We start from the raw sequence: 25,594 nt of genomic DNA on the forward strand, positions 1-25,594 counted from the left end.
TCCCTGGGTGGCTCAGTGGTTTAGCACCTGCCTTTGGCCCAGGGCACGATCCTGGAGTCCTGGGATCGAGTCCCGCGTCGGGCTCCTGGCATGGAGCCTGCTTCTCCCTCCTCTTGTGTCTCTGCCTCTCTCTCTCTCTCTCTGTCTATCATAAATTTAAAAAAGAAAAAAGAAAAGAAGCAAAATTTTGTCTTACGTTCATAAACCAATGCCAGACCATATCTGTATAATGTTGTGGCTGGGCATTTTATTGATTTTTCTTTCATCTATGAAAGTATTTTGTGTAGGGGCAGCCCGGGTGGCTCAGCGGTTTAATGCCACCTTCAGCCCAGGGTATGATCTGGGGTCCTGGGATCGAGTCCCATGTCAGGCTCCCTACATGGAGCCTGCTTCTCTCTCCGCCTCTCTCTCTCCCTGTCTCTCTCTCTGTGTCTCTCATGAATAAACAGATAAAATCTTTTAAAAAAAAATTTTGTGTGTAAATCCCTCTAGAGAGATAATGAGGTTTGTATCAGAAGGGTTAAAAAAAAAGAAGGGTTTGTAATCTGTGGGGGAAATTGGCATTGTTAATCAAATCCTGTCAGAAAAGCTTTATGAAAAGAGTATTCTTTGTAGAAGCCCTCATTGCTTTAGTACTGGCCCAGATAGAGACAAGACTAGTAGGCCAAAATCAAGGTAAGTTGGGAGGGAGCAATTACTGATTACAGAGCTGGACGTGGCGTGGGAGGCTGCTTTGAATGTAAGTGACAATACTTTTGTGAATGAGCAGTTGAAAGAAGATACTGCACCGCCTAAGTGTGGTGAGTTTGCCCCATTGATTAGTGTGCAGTTTTTGAGCTCCTATAATAAAAAAGACACTTGTTTTCAAAAGAGAAAGAGGGACTTAAAGTCTCTCAAAGTGTTTCATCGTTGCTATAGCAATGAAGCTTTTGTCAAATAATTATTTAATATCCACCCCGTTTTCTGGGGCAGCTGAGGGCAGTTATCAAATCTAAGCTGTAATAAAGTAATCAACAGTATTTAACAGCCCAACATACCAGATAAACCAGTAATGCTAACAGGATCTACTTTCACTGAACTGATTTTCTAGTTACAGGGTAGGAGAAAGGAACTAGAGATGCAGTGACACCTTACATAAGTTGTAACAGAAACATTGTTGTTCAGAAAACATCATAAGAATCAGTCAGAGACCACTAACTTAGAAGTAGGAGAAGAGCCTTTCTGATTTCTGACAAGTTGCTCACACTGTTTATTTTAGGAGGTCCAATTTCAGGATAAATTCATTGTTGGAATTGGACAGTGTCTAGGAAAAAATTGTAGATTTTGCTATTTTTGAGAATTCATGTACAATATAATAACAGAACATCATTTTTCTTAAAAAGTAGCAGTGTTATATTCTGAGAGAGTCCAAATATCCAAATTTCTTGAAAATTTTAAATGTCAGATGTTTTAAAAAGTAGGAATTGAAAGATACGTGAAATAGGCTTGAACTCATGAAAGTTAGAATGAGAAGAAATATTAAGAAAAACTGAAAGCTGTTAAGACTTCTCCACTAACACTATGAATTAGCCATTAGGTCAGGAATGAGCTCCCTCTTTAAGTCGACACTAAAGAAATGAGAAATGGAGTTAAATATTTCAATCTCACAGTGATGGAAATAAACACCTAGAAAATAGAGATTAAACGTTAAGAAGGAGGAGATGATTATTCCTGCATTACTTAAATATACTCAAACTCTATCCTCAAGCACTTGTTCTTTAGATCCTTCTTTAAGTAGAAGAGTTGCCTTTGTCTAGATACTGGCGGTTTTGAGTGGCCAGTGACACAATGCCACACTCTTCAGAGCCAGGATACACGGAATTTGCTGGAAGGATAGATCTCCCTTATCCCCCACCCCCACCCCGTCACCTTTCACTGCGATTCTGTAAGGATTTCTGTCAGTCCTCAAACATGAACGATCCAGAACGAAGGCTCTGAGGAATGGGAACTGGCTATCGAATACAGTCCTCCTTTCTGGCCAGGGATAACTGATAACTCTCAAACTGTCAGCTCTCAGTTTCTCATGAGAACAGATAACCCCAAAATAGAACCGGAAATACTTCTACTGGCTTTGAGATTTACCATATCACTTTACAACCTCAAAACCATTATTAATAACTTTCACAGTTCTATTTTACTTAGAATGCTGGCTTGCCCAGTTGGCTCATTCAGTAGAGCATGAGACTCTTGAACTTGGGGTTGTGAATTCAAGCCCCACGGTGGGTGTAGAGGTTACTTAAAAATAAAATCTTAAGAATGAATGATAATGTTAGGCAAATCATGTAACTTAATTTCTTAACATGTATAATTTATAACAAAATTAATTGAAAGTAGGACACTTGTCTAACACTAGGGAAATGAAAAACTGGTTCATGTAGTCCATGAAATACATAACCCTTAAAAACTGATTAACATGAAAAATGCTTATGTCAAAATGGGTATGATATACAGTTTGATCACATATATTAAATGTAAAAACTTTCTTTTTTTTTTAAATTTTTATTTATTTATTTATGATAGTCACAGAGAGAGAGAGAGAGAGAGAGGCAGAGACACAGAGGAAGAAGCAGGCTCCATGCACCCGGAGCCCGACGTGGGATTCGATCCCGGGTCTCCAAGATCGCGCCCTGGGCCAAAGGCAGGCGCCAAACTGCTGCGCCACCCAGGGATCCCTGTAAAAACTTTCTAAAAAGAACATGAGAAAAACAGTTTTCTATAATGAGCATATATATTTGAAGGATATTGATTGATTGATTAGAAGGGGGGGAGAGGGGCAGAGAGAATCTCAAGCAGATTCCCCACTGAGCGTGGAGCCGCATACAGGGCTTGATCTCAGGACACTGAGATCATGACTTCAGCCAAAACCAAGAGTAGGACACTCAACCAACTGAGCCACCCAGGCACCCCTATAATGAGTATAAACCCTCCTAAGAGTTTCTTGTTGGTGTAAAGGATGATTTGGAACTTAACTTTCTCTCTGTAGGCCTTCACCCCTTATCACTCAATGACTGCATTAAAGTGCTGTGGGAAGGACACCTGCGTGGCTCAGTGGTTAAGCATCTGCTCAGGTCATGATCCTGGAGTCCCGGGATCAAGTCCCACATCGGGCACCCTGAATGGAGCTTGCTTCTCCCTCTGCCTGTGTCACCTCTCTCTGTGTCTCTTATGAATAAATAAGATCTTAAAAAAAAAAAAAAAGTGCTGTGGGAAAAGGCTGACAGAGGGTACTGTTGTTTCCTATTCCAGGTGTCAGAACCAGACAGTAATGTGGTTACCTAGATAATGAATTTACATGTGTATAATTGAAGGGTACACTGTACACATCATATACAGCTTTCTAAGACCGTTATTTTTTTAAAGATTTTTATTTTTAAGTAATCTCTACACCCAGTATGGGGCTCAAACTTAAAACCCTAAGATTAAGTTGCATGCTCTCCCATCTGAGCCAGCCAGGTGTCCCTAAGACTGTTGTTTTTATTTGTTTTAGGGAGATTGTTTGTGCTCGATGACAGATAGTCTTGACCCTCAGGGTCTCTTTGGTGTGTTTTGATGGGCACTTTTGTAACACAGTATTCCAAAGCTTTTAGAGGGTGTTTCCATGTGGCTAATGTTTTCTGCAGCCTGATGGTGGTTCCTGCTGGGAAATGGTTAGCGTCTCTGCAGGGGTGGGTGGGGTCGGCTCGGCTCCGGGAGGGGCTCTGGCAGCCTGTGAGGTAGAATGTGTTTGTCTTGTTAGGCATCCTCTGATTGTCAGGGAGAAGGGGAGTGGTGGAGACATCAGTCATATTTCCTGTTACTTTTCAGCCTTTTGCATTGATATTCCTGTGCCAGTGACTTGTATTTTGAAGCATTGGAGAAAATGATTGAACATAGTATTTCTTATCTGATGTTATTTTCAAAATTAAATCATTGTGCTTAAATGGTTGTTTTGGTTCCTCCAGGCCTGGGCTTGCTTCTGGTCATGGTGGTTTTGAAAAATGATCCGTTGTTTCTCTTTCTTTTAGCGCTTAATAGCCCTGATATACTAAGATTGTTATTCAAAAACCATTTAAATGACTTTAAGTAATTTCCAAAGTGGTATGGGAATGTTACTAAAATACCTGGAAGTGTGAGATTGGGCGGGGGGGGGGGGGGGGGGGGGGGGTGTCTGTTATCTCCTTAATACCATGTAAAAGCCCTATTTTGGTCCTGAAAGCTTAGAGTCTCAGTAGTAAGACAAGACGTAGTGTATCATTTAAACAATAGTCAGAAAATCCTAAAATATAAAATGAATGGCTTTTTTCAGAAATGCATATCCTATACACATTCCATGTTTTATAACCAGCCTCCTTCATTACACATTAGCCACCCCTCCCCAAAAAAAGTAAAAGAAGAAAGAGTATGGTGTAGCAGACTGTCCTTAGATTAGATTATTTTAGATTTCACATTTAACAGCTAGAAGATCGTTAAATGAAACCACAGCTGAGTGTGATCATAGTCTAGCTGGGAAACAGTTTTCTGCATAGTAAGGAGATGCTTGGGACGCCTCAGTGGTTGAGTGTTTGTCTTTGGCTCAGGGCATGATCCTGGTCCCGAGATTGAGTCCCGCATCGGGCTCCCTGTGAGGAGTCTGCTTCTCCCTCTGCCTGTGTCTCTGCCTCTCTCCGTGTGTCTCTCATGAATAAATAAATAAAATCTTAAAAAGACAACAACCTTTTTGGTGACCACAGGCCATATAACAGTAGAAAATGCTGATCGGAGTTGCTGTGCTCCTCAGTGCCCCACGAATGTTCTGTGTCCAACGGGTGCCTGGCTGGCTCATTTGGTGAAGCATGCAACTCTTGATCTCCAGATTGTGAGTTTGAGCCCCATGTTGGGTATAGAGATTACTTAAAAAATAGAATCTTAAAAAAAAAAAAAAAAAAAAAGAATGTCCTATACCTGAAATCCAGAAGGAAAGGATCTAGTGTCTCTTACTGCCATAGAAATACCAGTTTTTCCAGGAGAAGAGTACTTTTATCCATGTAGAAGGTGGAAAACAGAAAACCTCAGTTAAATTAGGTGTGCACGTTGAAAAACATTTATTATTATTAAAAACTTGCCATCTTCTTGGGCCCTAGACCAAAACCAAAGTATGCAATACTCTTCTAAGGGTTGGCATCTCACATGCATTGTGGCCAGATGTGCTTTATATTTACCTCAGTAATTTTAAAGTAAAGGCAGAGTCTTTGTTCACGTGACTGCCACAGTAAAAGATCCCTGAACACTCATTGTGTTCCTGTGTCAAATCACTCCTTGGTATTCAGCTGTGGGTGTAGGAGGAAATGGAAACTAAGCTCCAGGGACCTAGCCTGTCTGGATCACTGCTCTGTGCCCCAGCTCCTGGCACAATGCCTGGCTCATTGTGGCACTTATAAATATTGTGGAATAAATGAGAAGAGGACTCTGGTGACTGGATTGTGTGCCATTGAAAGGGGTAGAGTGCACAGGAGGCGGTCCATGTTTGAGAGGAAAGACGAATTTGGGATGGGAGCAACTGGTAGGTCACTCAGGTGGGGATTTCTAGTAGACACAGACATTTAGTAGAGCTAGAGCTGGAACAAGTTGTTGAGGCTGGAAATTGGAAGTTAAGAATGTTTACATAGCGGATGCCTGAGTGGGTCAGCGGTTGAGTGGCTGCCTTTGGCTCAGGGGCATGATCCCAGAATCCTGGGATCAAGTCCTGTATCAGGCTCCCCGCAGGGAGCCTGTTTCTCCCTCTGCCTATTTCTCTGCCTCTCTCTGTGTCTCTCATGAATAAAAAATAAAATCTTAAAAAAAAAAAAAAAAAAAAGAATGTTTGCATGGTGGCGCCTCAGTGGCTCAGTTAAGTGTCTGCCTTCTGCTCAGGTCATGATCTCAGGGCCCTGGGATGGAGTCCCACATTGAGCTCCCTGCTCAGCAGGGAGTCTACTTCTCCCGCTCCCTCTGCCTCTCCCCAGCCCCTGCTTGTGCTCTCTCTTTCGAATAAATAAATAAAAATCTTTAAAAAATATGCATGAAGGTTATAGTGAAATTGAAGGGTTAACTAACGTTGCTCTGCTAGAGAGTAGGGCTGAGGATGGAGTTTTCAGAGTGATATCAATCTGGAACTCACTGCTAAAGCATTCTTAGGAAAAAATAATCTTGTTATTGCTAGATTTTCAAAAGCAATAAAGAATTGATGTAGTGGGTAAATAAGTACTTTTTCCTACTGTAATCATCAGCTGAAGCTAACTTTTAAACCTAATAGCAATCTAGATACCTCTGTGGGTGTTAAATTTTTCCTTTATGACCCAATTAGCTCACCTTGTACTTTGGGTAGTTATGCCTCAGTGGACAGGTCATTAGGTCTTTCATGAGTGCCCTCCTGGGACACTGTGTGGACTGGGGCAGGGAGACAGGGAATTGGCATCTTTGGCCAGCGCTGGGTATGCTCTCATCCTGTGGTAGCTGCCTGACAGTTTACCACCATGTCAGCTTGTGGAGCTGAGGGAATTGCATTTCTTTCCTTTGTCCTGTTTGTTTTTGTTCTCAATGAAAAGGCAGGAATCTGTGACCATGTCACTGAGTCAGTGTAGGCACTGTTAAAATAAACAAATCCTACGAAAACAAAATCTTCTCCAGAGAGCCTCTGGATCTTTGAAACCCAGGGACTGAAACATTTATCATAACTAATTTATAAAACTCAAACTCTTTAGTTTGGCTTTCATTTTTCAATGGTAACATAAATGCAGGTAAAGAAACACTTGGACATCTATCTGAAAGCAGTCCTGCTGAAAGCATTCATGCTACCATATCAGACTCTTAAGTACATGCTGCAGGAAATATGAGTTTCTTTCTTTCTTTCTTTCTTTCTTTCTTTCTTTCTTTCTTTCTTTCTTTCTTTCTTTCTTTTTCTAATTTATTTATTCATGAGAGGTGCAGAGAGAGGCAGAGACACAGGCAGAGGGAGAAGCAGGCTCCGTGCAGGGAACCCGACTTGGGACTCCACCAGGGTCTCCAGGATCATGCCCTGGGCTGAAGGCGGTGCTAAACCGCTGAGCCACCTGGGCAGGGGCATGCCGTTTCTAACTCAGGCTGATACTACCACCATCCCAGCCCCGGCCCCCGCCCCCCAGCCCCAGTTCGCTTTCCTCTCATGCCCAGGTTCTGATAATGGGGTGTGGTTGTCTTCCCTCTTTGGGTCTGGCTCTTCTATTCAGACATTGACCGCCTATCTGCCACACTGGCTCAATTCCAGCTGTCAAAAGGTGCCAAAAAGGAGGGCGGGGAAGATGTGTTAGACACATCTTCCTAATTAATTCTTGGTACATGACTGATGTTGAAGGCCACATAGAAGGCATTCCTGCTTATTTCCCCAGCTTGTCCTCAGTTTTGCAGAACAATTAAAATTGTCCTTCATGGTTTTGTCTCCTTTATCATGCTCAAGAATTAGACATTAGACTCTCATAGATCCCTTTGCGACTGGTTGTTAAGCCTCCATGCCCTTCTCCTTTGGTAATAATGTTCCACTGTCTCAGTTCTGGGGCACCATTCAGAGGTTATACTTGGGGTGCTTGGCTGGCTCAGTCAGTAGAGCATGTGACTCTTGATCTTGGGGTTATAAGTTCAAGCCCCACATTGGGCATAGAGCTTACTTATAAAAAAAAGTAGCTTAGGGGCGCCTGGATGGCTCAGTGGTTAAGCGTCTGCCTTTGGCTCAGGTCGTGATCCCGGGATCCTGGGATCGAGTCCCGCATCGGGCTCCCCAGAGGAAGCCTGTTTCTCCCTCTGCCTATGACTCTCTCTGTGTCTCTCATTAATAAATAAATAAAAATCTTTTTTAAAAAAAGTAGCTTATACTCTTAAAAATTTTTAATACTTTAAATATATTTTAAATAATATATAAACATAATACTATTTGATATTTTAAATAATTTTAAAAATGTTTAAAATCAGAAAGGCAAAGAAGGAATTAGGCAGGAAAAGCTGTTGCCTTCTAGTTAGTGCACCATCAATACAGGCTTTAACCTGACTTCCTGATTTATTCATTCTCACACTACTCATTCATATGTTCATTCTTCAGGTAGTACTCAGCAGCTACTCTGTGTCAGGCACTGTGTTCTGTGACAGTTGACAGGTCCACGGTGTGAGGTAGACAGGATGATGGACACTAAATAGATGATCCAATGAAAGAGTGATGGGCACTTTGAAAACCAAATCCAAAGCTACTGTGAACTGAGCTGACTCACTTAACCCAGGCTAGGCATGACTTCTAAAGAAGTGATGTTTAGGGCACTTGGATGGCTCAGTCAGCTAAGTGTCTGCCTTCAGCTCAGGTCATGATCCTGGGGTCCTGGGATCAAGTCCCTCATTGGACTCCCTGCTCAGCCAAGAGTCTGCTTCTCCTTCTTCCATTCCCCCTACTTGTGCGTGCAGTCTCTCCCCCGCCCCCACCGTCTGAAATAAATAAATAAAATCTTAAAAATAAAAAAAAAGGAAAAGAATTAGTGATATTTAAATGGAGAACTGCCGGGGATCCCTGGGTGGCTCAGCGGTTTGGCACCTGCCTTTGGCCCAGGGCGCGATCCTGGAGTCCCCGGATCGAGTCCCACGTCGGGCTCCCGGCATGGAGCCTGCTTCTGCCTCCTCCTGTGTCTCTGCCCCCCTCTCTCTCTATGTCTATCATAAATAAATAAATATTTAAAAAAAAAATAAATGGAGAACTGCCAAATCTCAGAAGGAGTTAGCCTGAAGAAGTAAGAAAAGATTGTTCCAAGCAGAGTAAACAGCTTGGACCAGAACCTCAGAGCAAGACTGAAGGAGCTAGATATGATAGCTGCTAGCATGTTAAATGCAGTATAAGGGGAAAGTAGTAGGGTAGAGATCTGGGAAAGGGTCCACCTCACTGTGGGAGATGTTTTGTGAACATTATCAAGGAATTTGGGCTTTATCCTAGGGGCTTTTACAGTCTAGGGAAGGAAATGGTCAAGACCAGGAGAAACATTAGGTATCTGTTAGGGAACCAGAACAGTTGATCCATTTCAGGGGCACTTAATCCGGTTAGTGAAATGTAGTGATGGCTGGCTGTGGGGGCAGGAATGCTTCACTGTAACCAGGCTCCTTCTGACCTGGTTAGGACTGAATCACTGTCACCTGTTTGAGTCCACTCTTACTTGTCTTCCCCTCACAATTGTCTGTTGATATTGGAGCAAAATCCCTAAGTGCTGGGTCATTGTGGTCCTACAAGGCCCTTTACATACATTGTGCTTCTCTGTTAGAGGGAGGAAACTTGACCACAGGGGATTGAGCTAACTAGTAAGTATGAGTCATGTGGAGGAGGGATGTTAGTGGGAGAGTAAATTCTAGGTGAGGACACCTCCTTAGTGGTCAAGTTGTAGTTAAAGACTCAGAGCAGCAGCTCATTTTCCTGATCCCAAGTGGTAGACAGAGGTATTCTGTTGTCATATGATGCTTGTTTTCTTTTCTAAACCAGTAAATCAGATTTTGCCTCAAACTACTTAGATTAGTGATGTAAGTAATCTCTATTATATTGGTGAACGTATGGCAAGACTCTACTGAATTATAAAGTTCTTCTGAGTTCAGTATATACATCTTGGTTTATTAACAAGATCTGAAATCTTTAATCCTTTCAGCAATATTTATTGAGCACCCACTATATATCAGGCTTTGTTCTAAGTACTGGGAATACAATAATGAATAAAAGAGACAAAAAAAAAAAATTCCCTGTCTTAAGCATATGTTCTAGCAGGGGTGGTTGGGGGAGACATATATTGAGGGAATAACTTGTTTCTGATACAATATCAAATAACATTTGAGTATGGGCCTGAAAGAACTGAGGGAGAAAGTAAGCCAAGTGGATATGTATACAGAAAAGGGAACTGCAAGTGCAAAGGTCCTGAGACAGGAGCATACCTCACATATTTGCAATATAGTCAGTACTAACCACTGTGGCTGGAGCAGAATGACCAAGGGAAAGAGAAATAGGACATAGCTGAAAAAGATAAAAGGAGGAAAGGAATGAGGACAGACTTTGTAGGAAGGACCTTGTAGGTCGGTGGAAGAACTTTGGCTTTTATTCCCAAAGAGATGGGAAGCCTCTGGAGGGCTCAGGTAGAGAAATTACTTGTTCTGACTTACATTTTAATTGATTTACTATTCTCAGTGCTGTGTTGAGAATAGATTGGGGTGCAGTATGAGGTAGAGGGGTTAGGGTAGAGTGCCAACTTAGCTATTTTATTTTTTTCTTAAAGATTTAATTTATTTATTCATGAGACACACACAGAGAGAGAGGCAGAGACACAGGCAGAGGGAGAAACAGGCTCCATGCAGGGAGCCTGATGTGGGACTTGATCTCAAGACTCCAGGATCACGCCCCGGGCTGAAGGCAGGTGCCAAACTGCTGAGCCACCCAGGGATCCTCTAACTTAGCTATTTTAATAATGTAGATAACAGAGGTGCTTATGACTTGAACTGAGGTGGGAACTATAGGAGTTGTGAGAAATGCTTGGATTCAGGATATATTTTGAAGGTAGAGATCCAGCAAGATTTATTAATGGATCAGATTTGAAGTGTGAGAAAATAAGAATCAATGATTATTCCCAAGATTTTGACTTGAGCTGTTAGAAGATTTGTGTTACCAGTTTCTGAGATGAAGCCATTGTGGAAGAGCAAGTTGGGGCGGGAGTGGAATCCATTGTGGAAGAACAAGTTGGGGCGGGAGTGGATAATTCCAGGAGCTTAAGTCTCGACATATTAAGTCTGGGATGCCTGTTAATATAAACATCTAGGGCGCCTGGGTGGCTCAGTTGGTTAAGTATCTGGCTCTTGATCTCAGCTCAGGTCTTGATCTCAGTATCATGAGTCCAAGCCATGCATTGGGTTCCACAATGGGTATGGACCATACTAAAATAAAATGAAATGAAATAAAAATCCAAGTTGAAATATCAGATAGGCAGTTGTTTTTGTTTTTTTTTTTAATTTTTTTCTTAATTTTTATTTTTTTATTTATGATAGTCACAGAGAGATAGAGAGAGAGGCAGAGACACAGGCAGAGGGAGAAGCAGGCTCCATGCACTGGGAGCCCGACGTGGGACTCGATCCCGGGTCTCCAGGATCGCGCCCTGGGCCAAAGGCAGGCGCCAAACCGCTGCGCCACCCAGGGATCTCCTAGGCAGTTGTTTATACTAGTCTGAAGCTTAAGAAAGAGAACCTGGCTTAAAACTTTGCAAGGCCTCAGAAAATAGATAATACATATATTTAAGCCATGAGACTGAATAGGATAATCATGGTTACCAAAGTCATTATCAGGAAAAACTAGCAGAGAGGATTGAGAAGTAGTCAAAAGAGATAGAACAGCAGGAGAAATTTGTGTTCTGGAAGTTAAGAATGTTTCAAAGAGTCGAACATGCTATATCATCCTGCTGCTACCAGCCTCAAAGTGGGATGAGGATGAAAATTGGCTCTTGGATTTTGCAACATTTTAATTGTATTTGACAAATATCAGGTAGCTGAAGTATTAATGGCCAGTACTGTAGGATTGTTGGCCACGATGCCTTGAATGCATAGCATTAAGCTATTTGCACATTTGACAGTTTGAAATTCTGAACATTTCAATCTGAGATGAAGCTCATTTTATTTTTTCCTTTTTTTTTTTTTTTTAAGATTTTATTTAGGGGATCCCTGGGTGGCTCAGAGGTTTGGCGCCTGCCTTTGGCCCAGGGCACAATCGAGTCCCGGGATCCAGTCCCACATCAGGCTCCCGGCATGGAGCCTGGTTCTCTCTCTGCCTGTGTCTCTGTGTCTCAAACAAACAAACAAATAAATAAATAAGTGATTTTATTTATTTATTCATGAAAGATACAGAGAGAGAGAAAGAGGGGCAGAGACACAGGCAGAGAGAGAAGCAGGCTCCATGCCCGGTACCCCAGGATCACTCCCTGGGCTGAAGCCGGCGCTAAACCGCTGAGCCTCCCAGGTTGCCCCCCCTTTCTTTTTTTTTTTTTTTTTTTTTTTTTCTTTTTTTTTTAAAGATTTTATTTGGGGCAGCCCTGGTGGCTCAGCGGTTTAGTTCTGCTTTCAAGCCTAGGGTGTGATCCTGGAGACCCTGAACTAAAATCAAAAGTCAGACCCTTAAGCCACCCAGGAGCCCAATGTTTCCTTAAATAAAGTTAATTCATACCCTTTTGAATGCTCTCAGAGTACCCTGTTCTTTGCTTTTATACTGCTTATCTCAAATTATAATGACATATTTATGTAATGATTTGTCTTATCTCTCCTGCTCAACTGTAAACTCTGCAGGCAGAAACTATCTGCTCTGCTCACCAACATGCTTTGCCAGGCATGGCCAATAGTAGATAATTAAAATAAGTATTTATTAATGAATCAATTTGCATGAATTATATGTGTCATTGTATACATAAGCACCTGAAACATAGACTATAATTCTCTAAGCTAATGTCACAATCTGTTTTAAAATTAGGTTGAGGGACACCCGAGTGGCTCAGTGGTTGGGTGTCTGCCTTCGGCTCAGGGCATCATCCCAGGGTCCTGGGATCGAGTCCCACATCGGGCTCCCTGTGTGGAGCCTGCTTCTCCCTCTGCCTGTGTCTCTGCCTCTCTCTCTTATGTCTCTCATGAATAAATAAATCTTTTTTAAAAAATTTATTAAAGGGGAGGGGGAGGGGGAGCGAAACAAAAAAAAAAAAATTTATTAAAGATAGTATTACAAGGCAGTAACTTTATCTGTAGAAATCCCTAATGGTTCTTTTTGAAGCCTGGCACTGAAAAATAGAAAGCATAATTTGTAATTTAAAAAAGAATAGTTACAGGGCAAACTATTATAGGTACATTTTAAATAGCTTGGCTAGAACCACCCACACTATCCATCTGCATGCTTCTGAAGAGCTGGATGCTTCTAATAGGATCAGGGAGACACAATCTCAGGACAAGTAATAATGATTGAAAAAAACCTGCAGTTAATCAAAAGAATTCTTCTTAAAGATATACTGAGAGGTAGTGAGGATAAATAGAGAATACTCTGACAGACAAAACATTAACTACTGAATTCCTCTCTTACATTTCTCCTTTTATTTTTTTATTTTATTTTTTATTTTTTCTTTTTCTTTTTTTTTATTTTTTATTTTTCTATATTTCTCCTTTTATTAAAGACTTAGCTGGAGTTGAGGGGGGAGACATAGCTGGAAAAAGCAGGCTCAGGGAAGGGAGGATACCCAGTTCTCAGAACAGCTTTGTTCTCCTGATCCATTTGAATTCCTCCTTACAGTCTGAGAATATTAGCAGGTGACCATGCTATATATAGCCCCATATACTGTCAACAAATTTTTGAGTCATTATAAAGCAGAGGGAGATACCAGAAGATGGACGAGGTGCAGCATTTTTCCCAGTTTTCAGAGATGATTCCTCAGAAAAATATTAGAACATTGTATTAAACAATTGACCTCTGAACACAGGGAAAGGCAACCATTGAACTCTGAAAGGTATATGGATTTATAAAGGACACATCATCTAACAGACATTTATCAAGGGCTAATTGTGCTGGATGCCTAAACTGCATGCAATTGGTTTCTGACCTTGAGATTTTGGTCAATTCAGATTTCCTGTGTGTGCATTTGGTAACAATATAATATTTAATTTAAAGATAGCTGTTTTGGCTTGAAGGACATAGCCTGCTGATCATATTTGCAACTGATACAAAGCTGGTGCAAATAGTGAATAAATATTCAAAAATATCTCAATTGACAAATGCCTAAGTTAAATGACATTTATTAGAGGAAATATTTTATTTTATTTTATTTTAATTTTTTAGAGGAAACTTTTAAAGTTTGGTTCAGATAAACTAGTTTGGGGGCACCTGGGGTAGTTCAGTGAGTTAAGCATCTGCGTTCGGCTCAGGTCATGATTCCAGGGTCCTAGGATTGACCCCTGGGTCAGTCTCCTTGCTCAGCGGGAAGTCACTTTTCTCCCTCTGCCTCTCCTCCTTCCTTGTTCTCTCTCTCTCAAATAAATAAATAAAATATTTTTTTAAAAAAAACCTGATTTGGGGGCAGCCCCGGTGGCTCAGCAGTTTAACGCTGCCTTCAGCCAAGGGCGGGATCTTGGAGACCCGGGATCAAGCCCCATGTCGGGCTCCCTGCATGGAGCCTACTTCTCCCTCTGTCTGTGTCTCTGAATCTCTCTCTCTTTCTCTCTCATGAATAAATAAAATCTTAAAAAAAAAAAAAACTGATTTGTACACCCATGATCATAGCATCATTCACAATAGCTAAAATGTGGAAGCAACCCAGGTATTGATGGACAGATGAATGGATAAGTAAAATGTGTATATGTACAATGGAATACTATTCAGCCTTAATAAGGAAGGAAACTTAGATACATGCTACATCACGCATGAACCTTAAGGACCTGATACTAAAGAAAATAAACCAATCACAAAAGTACAAGTATTATAGGATTCTACTTATTTGAGGTAGTCCACCTAGAGAGTCAAACTCAGAAACAGAAAGTAAAATGGTGGTTGCTGGGTGTTGGGGGGGTTAGGGTGATGTTGGGGTTAGGGTGGTGTTGTCTAATGAATCTAAAGTTTCTGTGGATGGATGGATGGTAGATGATAGTTGTGTAACAATATGAATGTTATTAATGCCACTGAACTATAAGTTTAAAAATGGTAAATTTTATGTTAATATGCATTTTACCACAATTAAACATTTTGAAAACTTGATGATACAAGTGCAGAATATTTATTGGGACATGAGAACAATCTTACTGTGTGTCAGGATGGCATGGCTGTCTAAATTCTGTAATGAATGTAAGCTGCATAATAGGAGTATAGTAATCAGAGAAAGAAGGCCAAGACAGAGTATGCTCAGGATATGACAGTTAGTTCTGGGGGCTCTCTTTCAGGGTGTTGATGATAAACCAGAGAGTGGGCAAACCAGAGCAGTCTTGGCCCAGTGCTACTCTTCTGATAGAGCATATATGAGGAAGGCCCAAGGGAAGTAGGGGATTTTTGTGTGTAAAGGAGTGTATCAGAAAGCTTTTGCTATATAACCAACAATTAACAACAAACATCACAACTCAGTAGTTTCAAACAAATATTTCCCATGAGTCACTCTTTTATCCTCCAGGTTTATTAAAATATAATTGACATATGACATTGTGTGAGTTAAAAGTTTACAATGTATTGTTTTGATTTTGTCCTAATTCTTTGGGAGATCTGGGTGGTGGTTCTGATCTGGGTCGGCTCAGAACTAGATGGCCAGAGGTAGTCTCACTCATAACTGGCAGATGGCTTTGTATCAAATGGGGCAGGATGAGGATGACTTTGGTCACATGTCTCTTGTGATCCAACAGGGTGACCTAGGCTTGTTCACATGGCAATGGCCCAGGAGAACCCAAGAGCAGTGAGAGAGCAAGCCTTCATGCACAAGTAGTTTTCAAACGTCTTATCTCATTTTGCTAATGTGCCATTGGTCAGAGCAAGTGACATGATTAAGTCCAAAGTCATTGTGGGAAGTGATTTCACTACCTGATGGCATGAAAACAAAAAAGGGAGTTATTGTGGCCATCTTGCAAATGACCTACCACCACCTAGGAAGTTTAGAGGAAACATGACAGGTTCATTAGAAACATCACAGACAGGATCCCTGGGTGGCTCAGCTGTTTAGCGCCTGCCTTTGGCCCAGGGCGTGATCCTGGAGTCCCAGGATCAAGTCTCAGGATCGAGTCCCACATCGGGCTCCCTGCATGGAGCCTGCTTCTCCCTCTGCCTGTGTTTCTGCCTCTCTCTGTCTCTCTCTGTGTCTCTCATGAATAAATATATAAGATCTTAAAAAAAAAAAAAAAAAGTCCTCATCATCATCACCACAGATAGTTCCCCAGTGTAGAACACTGAGGACTTCAGGTCCATCCACAGAAGAATTTTCTGACTGAAATGGCCCCGGAACAGAAGCAAGCCACCAATAAAGGGAAGGTCCTGTCATTGGATGTGTTGGAGAGGCCCCATGACCTCTTGTCTTTCTGACCAACTTGGATCTGTTACATCATCTCTTCCAGGAAGCTTTTCCTGCTTGCACACCAGCAGTGGCCCCTGTTAATGATGACTGTTCTCTATGCCACACACAGATTTCTGTTGCTCTACCTGTCATACTGAATAACAAATGTGTTTACATGCCTGTCTAGTCCATGAAATGGAGTTCCTTGAGAGTGATTCACCATCCCAGTGCCAGTGTGTGCAGGAATTTCTGTTCCATCCTCAAGTTGCCTCCTGGTGGTCATTTGACTATGTCAGCTCCACCCATAGAATCTGCATTTCAGGCAGAAAGAAGGGAGAAAGAGGGGAAAAGGTGCCTGTCAATGAAGATTACCTCCTTTTGTTTTTTTTTCCATGGATTGGAACACTTCATGTTCTTTTTTTTTTTTTTTCTAAGATTTATTTATGTATTTGTTCATAAAAGACAGGCAGAGGGATCCCTGGGTGGCGCAGCGGTTTGGCGCCTGCCTTTGGCCCAGGGCACGATCCTGGAGACCCGGGATCGAATCCCACATCGGGCTCCCGGTGCATGGAGCCTGCTTCTCCCTCCGCCTGTGTCTCTGCCTCTCTCTCTCTCTGTGACTATCATAAAATTAAAAAAAAAAAAAGAGACCTAGGCAGGAGAAGCAGGCTCCCCACAAGGAGCCCGATATGGGACTCGATCATGGATCCCAGGATCATGCCCTGAGCCGAAGGCAGACGCTCAACCACTGACCCACCCAGGTACCCCAGAGTACCTCCTTTATTTTTTTTTTATTTTAGTTTTTTGAGTACTTCCTTTAAAGAACATTCCTAGAAGCTCTACCAAACTGTACCTTCTTAATATATTTATCTTTTTAAGATATATCTTTTTTTTTGCAGGAGAGGCTGAGAAATACAGGTTTTAGTTCTGGGTGTTGCATCTGATAGGGAAGGATTCACAGGCGCCTTCTGCCCAGGGTCTGACTCCTACTCAAGCTGCCTGAGGAATAAACGATCTCTCTGACATTATGTACTAACATCAGAATTCCCAGAATCTGTGACTCCTTACACACACAGGTAGGGTGTTCTTTTTATCAATCCTGGCTACCTTCATGACTATATTCTGTCACTTGGAGCTCCTAGCTTCATTGCCCATGGGATAGGGCAGGGATCAGCAAATCTTTTCAGTAAAGAGCTAGATGGTAAGTATTTTTTATTTTGTGGGCCATATCGTCTCTGTGTCACCTACTCTGCTGTTGTATTTATTACAAAAGTAGCCATAGGGATCCCTGGGTGGCGCAGCGGTTTGGCGCCTGCCTTTGGCCCAGGGCGCGATCCTGGAGACCCGGGATCGAATCCCACGTCGGGCTCCCGATGCATGGAGCCTGCTTCTCCCTCCGCCTGTGTCTCTGCCTCTCTCTCTCTCTCTCTCTCTCTCTGTGACTATCATAAATAAAAAAATAAATAAATAAATAAATTAAAAAAAAAAAAAGTAGCCATAGATAAAGGAATGGATGTGACTGTGTTCTACAACTTAGAAAAATGGGGGTCAGACTGGATTTGTCCCCCTTCCCCTCCAATGGTGGGGAATAGGTCTCTTCTTATGGTTTTGAAGAAGCTGTGGCTCCCTGAAGTAGGCATACAGAAGAGAAGATAAGATAATATTCCACCATTCTGGAAAGAGCAGACTCCACAAATCCCAGCTTCTTTTTTTTTTAAATATTTATTTATTTACTTATGATAGACATAGAGAGAGAGAGGGAGAGGCAGAGACACAGGAGGAGGGAGAAGCAGGCTCCATGCCAGGAGCCCGACGTGGGACTCCATCCCGGGACTCCAGGATCGTGCCCTGGGCCAAAGGCAGGCGCCAAACCGCTGAGCCACCCAGGGATCCCCCAAATCCCAGCTTCTGCACAAGTCTCAAAAGCCTGGTCTTTTGGGTTCCCTTTTTCTCTTAATGACACTACAACTTGTCATTTTATGCTTAGAACTTCAGTATCATTGTTAGGGGGTCACATTTATTGAAATATAACTTACATATCAATAAATTTACTCTTGGTGTACAGTTTTGTGGGTTTTGACAAATGCACACAGTCATGTAACTAACACCATAGTCAAGATATGGAACAGTTGCTTTACCACCCACCCACCAAAATTCCCTGTAGTCCATTGCAGTTGATCAATACACCCAGTCCATCCCTTGGCAATCAATATTTTCTGTCCCTGTTGTTTTCCTCTTCCATTATGTCACATAAATGGAATTGCACAGTATGGAGCTTTTTTTTTTTCTTTTAGATTTTATTTATTCATGAAAGACACCAAGAGAGGCAGAGAGAGGAGCAGGCTCCCTGCAGGGAGCCCGATTTGGGACTAGATCCCGGGACTCCAGGATCATGTCCTAGGCCGAAGGCAGGTGCTCAACCACTGAGCCACCCAGGCGTCCCAGTATGGAGCCTTTTGAGTCTGGCACCTTTAGCATAAGGCACTTGAGATTCATTTTGTCAGTTGAATGCATCAGTAGTTTTCTCTTTTGCATTACTGAGGGATATTCCATTGCATTGATCATCTGTTTCTCCATTCACCACCAGTTGAAGGACATTGGTGTTGGTTCCAAGTTTTGGCAGTTATAAATAAAACCAATATTAGACATTATAAAATAGACATTCACATACAGGTTTTTGTGTGAACAGTAGTTGTTTTTTTTTTTTGTTTGTTTTTTTAACACTGATTGGAGGATTTATTGAGCTCCCGGGGCACGCTGGAGGAAGCCTAGAGCCTCCCTTGGTCTGCCCATGAACAGTAGTTTTAATTTCTCTTTTTTGTTGTTTAGTTTTTGTTTTGTTAGTTTTCGTTTCTCTTGGTAAATACCAAAAAGTGGGGCTGTAAGGTTATATGGTAAGTGTATATTTAACTTTATAAAATAACAAACTCTTTTCCAAAGTGGCTGTACTATTTTTCATTTTCACCAACAGTGAACAATTACATTATAGCCTTGGCCAGTATTTGATACCAGGTTTTCTGAATTTTGGACATTTTAATAGGTGTGTAGTTATAGTAAGAAAGTTTTAATTTGCATTTATAATTAATGTGGCCTAATAAGTAATGACTTTTTAAAAAAAATTTTTTTAAATTTATTTATGATAGTCACAGAGAGAGAGAGAGAGAGGCAGAGACACAGGCAGAGGGAGAAGCAGGCTCCATGCACTGGGAGCCCGACGTGGGATTCAATCCCGGGTCTCGAGGATCGCGCCCTGGGCCAAAGGCAGGCGCCAAACCGCTGCGCCACCCAGGGATCCCCAGTAATGACTATTAATATGGTGGATTATAGTAATTGATTTTAGAATGTTGAGTGAGCCTTACATTCCTGGGATTAAATTTTCTTAGCCATGATGTGCTGTCCTTTTAACACATTGTTGGATTCAGCTTGCTAAAAAAAAATTTTTTTAAGATTTTTTTTTAATTCATTAGAGAGAAGGGAGCACAAGCAGAGGGGAGGACAAAGGGAGAGGGAGAATTAGACTCCCTGCTGAGCTGGGAGCCCAATGTGGGTCTCCATCCCAGGACCCTGGAGATCATGACCTGAGTCAAAGGCAAATGCTTAACCATCTGAGCCACCCAGGCATCCCTTAGCTTGCTAATACTTCGTTGAGAATTTTGTGCCTGTGTTTATGAAGGATGTTGGTCTATAATAATAGTTCAGTGTTGTTTTTGGCTCTTCCCTCTCTCATTGTCCCAAATTCTGTCGATAGTTGTCTGCTCCATTTCGTTCTCTCCATCCTTATCTCTTACTTGATATCCTAACTGGTTCTTCATCTAGAGTCTCCTAAAATAAAAACATTTTAATGGTTCTTATTGCTTATTATATTAGGATCTGAGCAGAAAACAGCTAGCACACTCATTATTTATGGTGTGAGCAGTAAAGGAAACAAACCTTGGGACGCCTGGGTGGCTCGGTTGGTTGAGTGTCTGCTTTCAGCTCAGAGCATGATCCCAGTCCAGGGATCGAGTCCCGCATCGGGCTCCCTTCGAGGAGCCTACTTCTCCCTCTGCCTATGTCTCTACCTCTCTGTGTGTGTCTCATGAATAAATAAATAAAAATATATTTTTTTAAAAAGGGAAGCAAATCTCCAAGGGATGATGGAGCACCCAGGGACTGGCTATAGCTGGTAGTCCGTGTTACCATCTCAGGCACAATCGGAAAAGGGTGGGGATACCAGAACCATGTGCTGGCAGAGAAAAGGCAGAGAATAAATAAATTCATCCATCCATTTATCTCTCTCTTGCTCTCTGATCCCCTCCTGGTGCTTCCCATTGGCTGAACCCAATGGGAACCTTAGAGCCTTAGAAATTGGCCTTCTGACTCCTTAGAGAGCAGGGCAGAGAGGGGATCAGGTGGGGAAGGTGGGCCACACCAAGCATATAATCATACCCACCTATAAAAGTCCAAACTCTTTAGACTAGCACTTGGTGCCACTAGCTCTGACTCCTTCACACCTTTCTGACTTGTTGCCCCCAAAATTTGGGCTGGTTTTTTTTATTTTCATCCTTTTGTCTGCACAGTCTTCCTAATAGGCCCTCAATAAAGGTGTGATGTATGATCAGCATTGGTTTGAGTGGTGGATCTGAGGCAGGCACTTGCCAAGCCAGACAACAGAATGAACTTTTCCTGGCTCATGCTTAGCCAGAAGAATGAAAGAAGAGTTGTTACACACGTACAAAACCTCTGTTTTTAAAGAGGCTCAGGGAAGCTAAGTAACCTCTCCAGGGTTTCACAACTGATTATGGCAGCTCTGTCATATACAGCCAGCTACAGAACCCTAAAAAACTTACCCAGTCTCTCTGAGCTGGTGTATCTTCATCTGCAGAATGGGATTGTGTGGACTTACATATACTTATGTTGCACTAAACATTGTTTAGCCTATTGCACTTCAGTGCATTTTAGCTCAGATTATTATCTTCATACTCCTACACATTTTTTTTTTCAAGATTTTACTTACTAGCTAGGGAGAGTACAAGCTGGGAGCAGGGACAGAAGAGGGAGAAGAATCTCTGCTGAGTAGGGAACCTGATGCAGGGCTCAGTCCCAGGACCCTGGGATCATGACCTAAGGCAAAGGCAGACACTTAACTGACTGAGCCACCCAGGTGCCCCTCCTACACTGCTTCTGAAGAGGAGACCTCTAAGTCAGAGAAATCTTTTCTAAAAGGCTGTATGCGGGCAGCCCGGGTGGCTCAGCAGTTTAGTGCCACCTTCAGCCCGGGGTGTGATCCTGGAGACCGGGGATCGAGTCCCGCATCGGGCTCCCTGCATGGAGCCTGCTTCTCCCTCTGCCTGTGCTTGTGTCTCTGCTTCTCTCTGTGTCTCTCATGGATAAATCAATGAAATCTTTAAAATAAATAAATAAATAAAAGGCTGTATGCAGTGACTTACTATGGGCTAGGCCCTGTTATAAATGCCTTACAGATACTAACTCATTTAATCCTTAACTCCTCTGTGAGGTAGATACAACTATCCCCATTTTATAGATGAGGAAACAGAAGCACAGAATGATTAAAAAACTTACCTGAGGTTACCTAGCTGGTAAGTGGTAGAACCAGGACTTGAGCTAGGCGAAGTGGCTGCAGACTCTATGCCTCTAACCTCTGCTATCTTCCCCATAGCTTTATTTTTTTTTTTTTTAATTTTTATTTATTTATGATAGTCACAGAGAGAGAGAGAGAGAGGCAGAGACACAGGCAGAGGGAGAAGCAGGCTCCATGCACCGGGAGCCCGACGTGGGACTCGATCCCGAGTCTCCAGGATCGCGCCCTGGGCCAAAGGCAGGCGCCAAACCGCTGCGCCACCCAGGGATCCCTTCCCCATAGCTTTAAAAGTGTATATAGCCAATCCTGTCAGGGCAATTTCCACCCTTTATTCCTGACCAGTATCTGGCGTTTGGAGTGCATGTGAACTAGGCAGGACTGACTTTGTGGAGATCTTTGGAGGATGTGAAAGATCTTTCAGGGAGTAAGGAAATTTGGGGGGTTAGAAAGGGTAGTCACTGAAATAAGGGAAACCAGCTCTGCCTGCTTGAACAGGAAAAACCTAGTGATCAAGCCTGCCTAGCTTCATGCCATCTGGCTTCCTCAGAGCCCAGCTGATGCCCCTTTATGAGTGTTGTTGAAGCTGCCCTTTAAGTCACTGTTAGTAAAACAGATTATTGAAATGTCTTCTAATCCATTCTGTTGTTTTAAGCACCAATGCAAACATATACCCAAATATAACTAGAGCATGAAGAAATGAGGTGAGAGAGAAGAAGAAGAGTGCCCTGAGCATGAATTTAGAACATGGACATCTTTGCTTATTATAGTTGCTGTGTGTCACTCTGGCCCTTATAGCTTTTGGTAATTAATAATCCACAAAACTTATGCAGAAGCTTACTTGTCTAGTGCTACGAATTTGAGACTCTCAAGCTCCTGGAATATCAATGATTTGTAAGTAGCCAAAACAAAAACAAAACTGCAAATGCAGAAGGTGACCAAAATAGCTGAAGTGGAGAAGTCCAGGACCTGATAATTATAGAAGATACTATGCGACTGACCTCTTTCTAACTAGAAAGGAAGTCAGTAAAGGCAGAATTATCAGCAAAGAGGAAAAAGAGATAGCTGAGAGTCCACAGACATTATTCATTATTATTAGAAAGAATGATGATTAAGATAAAACCTAATGGTGGATTGTAGGGGGCAAGCCAAGATCCAATGTTCCAGAAAATAGAGATAGGAGGGCAGAAAGCTGACAAGGGTCTCGAGTTAGAGGCAGCTCAAGTCGTGCTTATTTCAGTGGTTCACAAAGGCACAGGTATCCTTCAGATAGTGCCAAGCAGCACAGGATGTACTGGTCTATACCGGCAAACCAACCAGTAAGAAAGACACGTAGGTTATATACTACATACAGAGTATCTATACTAGAAACAAAAGAGATGCTTGATCTGAAAATGAAATTAAGAAAACAATTTCAGGGGCACCCAGGTGGCTCAGTCGGTTGAGCATCCAATTCTTGATTTCAGCTTAGGTCATGATCTCAGAGTTGTGGGATTAAGCCCTGGGTTGGCCTCCCTGCTCACTGGGGAGTCTGTTGCTCTCTGCCTCTCTACCTTTCCCTCTGCCCCTCCTCCTGTATGAAACACTCTCTCTCTTTTTCTAAAATAAATGAATAAATCTTTTTAAGAAAAAAAAAGAACAATTCCATTTACAATAGTATCAAACAAATACTTAGAAGTAAATTTAACAGGGACTCCTGGGTGGCTCAGTGGTTGAGCATCTGCCTTTGGTTCAGGTCGTGATCCCAGGGTCCTGGGATCAAGTCTTGCATTGGGCTCCCCGCAGGTACCCTGCTTTTCCCTCTGCCGGCCTCTCTCATGAATAAATAAAATCTTTTTTTTTTATTTTTTAAAAAAAGGAGAATAATTAGAAAACTAAGGGACTATGAAGTATTTGTAAAATTATTACTTAAAATGGTACAGACCCAGCGGGAAACAATATGGTGGTTCTTCAAAAAACCAAAAATCTACCATATGATCTAGCAATTTTACTTCCAGATATGAACCTAAAAGAATTGAAAGCAGTATTTTTTTTTTAAGATTGTATTTATCTATTCATGAGAGACACAGAGAGAGACAGTGACACAAACAGAGGGAGAAGCAGGCTCTACGCAAGGAGCCCAGTGTGGGACTTGATCCTGGAACTCCGGGATCACACCCATAGCCAAAGGCAGACTCTCAACCGGTGAGCCACCAGGCATCCTGAAAGTAGAGTCTTAAAAGAGGGGTGGGGTGGCAGGGTCTCGAAGAGATATTTGAATACCCATATTCATAGTATTATTTACAGTAGCTAAAACATGGAAGCAACCTGAGTGTGTACAGATGAATGTATACACCATATTTTGGTATATTGTATATATATGGAATGGAATATTTTTTTTACCTTAAAAGGGGAGGAAATTCTGACACATGTTACCACATAGATGAACCTTGAGGACATTATGCTATTGAAATAAGCCAATCACAAAAAGACGAATACTGTATGATTCCCCTTCTGCAAGGTACCTGGCATAGTCAGATTCATAGCAACAGCAAGCCTGGCTGGCTCTGTCAGTAGGGCGTGTGTGACTCGTGATCTTGGAGTCATGAGTTCAACCCCAGGTTGAGTGTAGAGATTACTTAAAATCTATGTGTATATATTTTAAAAACAATGAGAAAATAGAATGGTGGTTCCCAGGGGCTGGTGAGGGGATGACAAGAAAAGTTAGTGTTTAATGGGCAGAGAGTTTTAGTTTTGCAAGATGAAAAGAATTTTGGAGGAAGATGGTGGTAATGGTTGCACTATATGAGTGTACTTCATATCACTGAACCTGTACACATAAAAATGGTTAAGATCGTAAACTTTATGTGTATTTTACCACACACACAAAAATGAATTTAACTTTAAAAAGAAAATGATAGGGAACACAGCCTCATCCCTATAGTCTTATGCAGGGGGTCTGGAATTGCCAACACATAACACATTGAGAGTGAGGACTACTGAATTAGAAGATGGGAAACCAGATACCTTGAGCACACCTTAAATCTTATCCTGGTTTCCAAGACAACTTTTGTTTAGTGTTCTTTATTTTATTTTTTAAGATTGTATTTGTTTATTAGAAAGAGGGAGTACAAGCTGGAGGACGGGGGCAGAAGAAGAGGGAGAAGCAGAATCTTCGCTGAACAGGGAACCTGACCCGGGCCTCAATCCCAGGACCCGGAGATCATGACCTGAGCCAACCAGGCACCCTTTTATTTCATTTAATAACCTTTGTGATCAGAAGTAAAAACTCTACAATTAGATATATTCATTGTAGAAAATTTGGTGAAAGTTTGAAAAACAGGGGATCCCTGGGTGGCTCAGCAGTTTGGCGCCTGCCTTCGGCCCAGGGTGTGATCCTGGAGTCGCGGGATCGAGTCCCATGTTGGGCTTCCGGCATGGAGCCTGCTTCTCCCTGGGCCTGTGTCTCTGCCTCTCTCTCTGTGTGTCTCTCATGAATAAATAAATAAAATCTTTATTTTATTTTTTTATTTATGATAGTCACAGAGAGAGAGAGAGAGAGAGGCAGAGACACAGGCAGAGGGAGAAGCAGGCTCCATGCACTGGGAGCCCGACGTGGGATTCGATCCCGGGTCTCCAGGATCGCGCCCTGGGCCAAAGGCAGGCGCCAAACCGCTGCGCCACCCAGGGATCCCAAATAAAATCTTTAAAAAAAAAAAAAAAAAAGTTTGATAAACAAAAATCATCCATAATCCCATCAACCTGAGTAATTGTTAAGAAATTCAGGTGTATTCTGGTCCTTCTAATGTCATGTGTGGAATATGTTTACAGATAATATTATAGATACTCTTCCATATTTTTCATTCATATATACTTCTTTTGTGCTTTAAAGACGTAAATATCATACTTTGCCTCTTGTTTCGTCTTTCTCCTTTTCGATGAATAGATGGTGATGTCTTGCAGGTCATCAAGGGCATTCTACCCC

The 25,594-nt window shown here is 42.0% G+C and overlaps 1 protein-coding gene across 6 annotated transcripts in view; it reads left to right on the forward strand.

Annotated features, from left to right (window-relative positions):
* The window catches only part of GFOD2 (glucose-fructose oxidoreductase domain containing 2), a 37,993-nt gene that overhangs the window by 1,808 nt on the left and 10,591 nt on the right, over positions 1-25,594 (forward strand). For 3 of the 6 annotated variants that reach the window (XM_041772372.1, XM_041772373.1, XM_041772371.1), the window contains one exon: positions 16,952-17,128. The exons of the other annotated variants lie outside the window; for them this stretch is intronic. The gene's annotated coding sequence lies outside the window, so the exon portion shown is untranslated. The remainder of the gene's footprint in view (positions 1-16,951; positions 17,129-25,594) is intronic. 6 annotated transcript variants of the gene reach the window in all.

Source organism: Vulpes lagopus, chromosome 10, assembly GCF_018345385.1.
Source record: "Vulpes lagopus strain Blue_001 chromosome 10, ASM1834538v1, whole genome shotgun sequence".
Taxonomy (NCBI): domain Eukaryota; kingdom Metazoa; phylum Chordata; class Mammalia; order Carnivora; family Canidae; genus Vulpes; species Vulpes lagopus.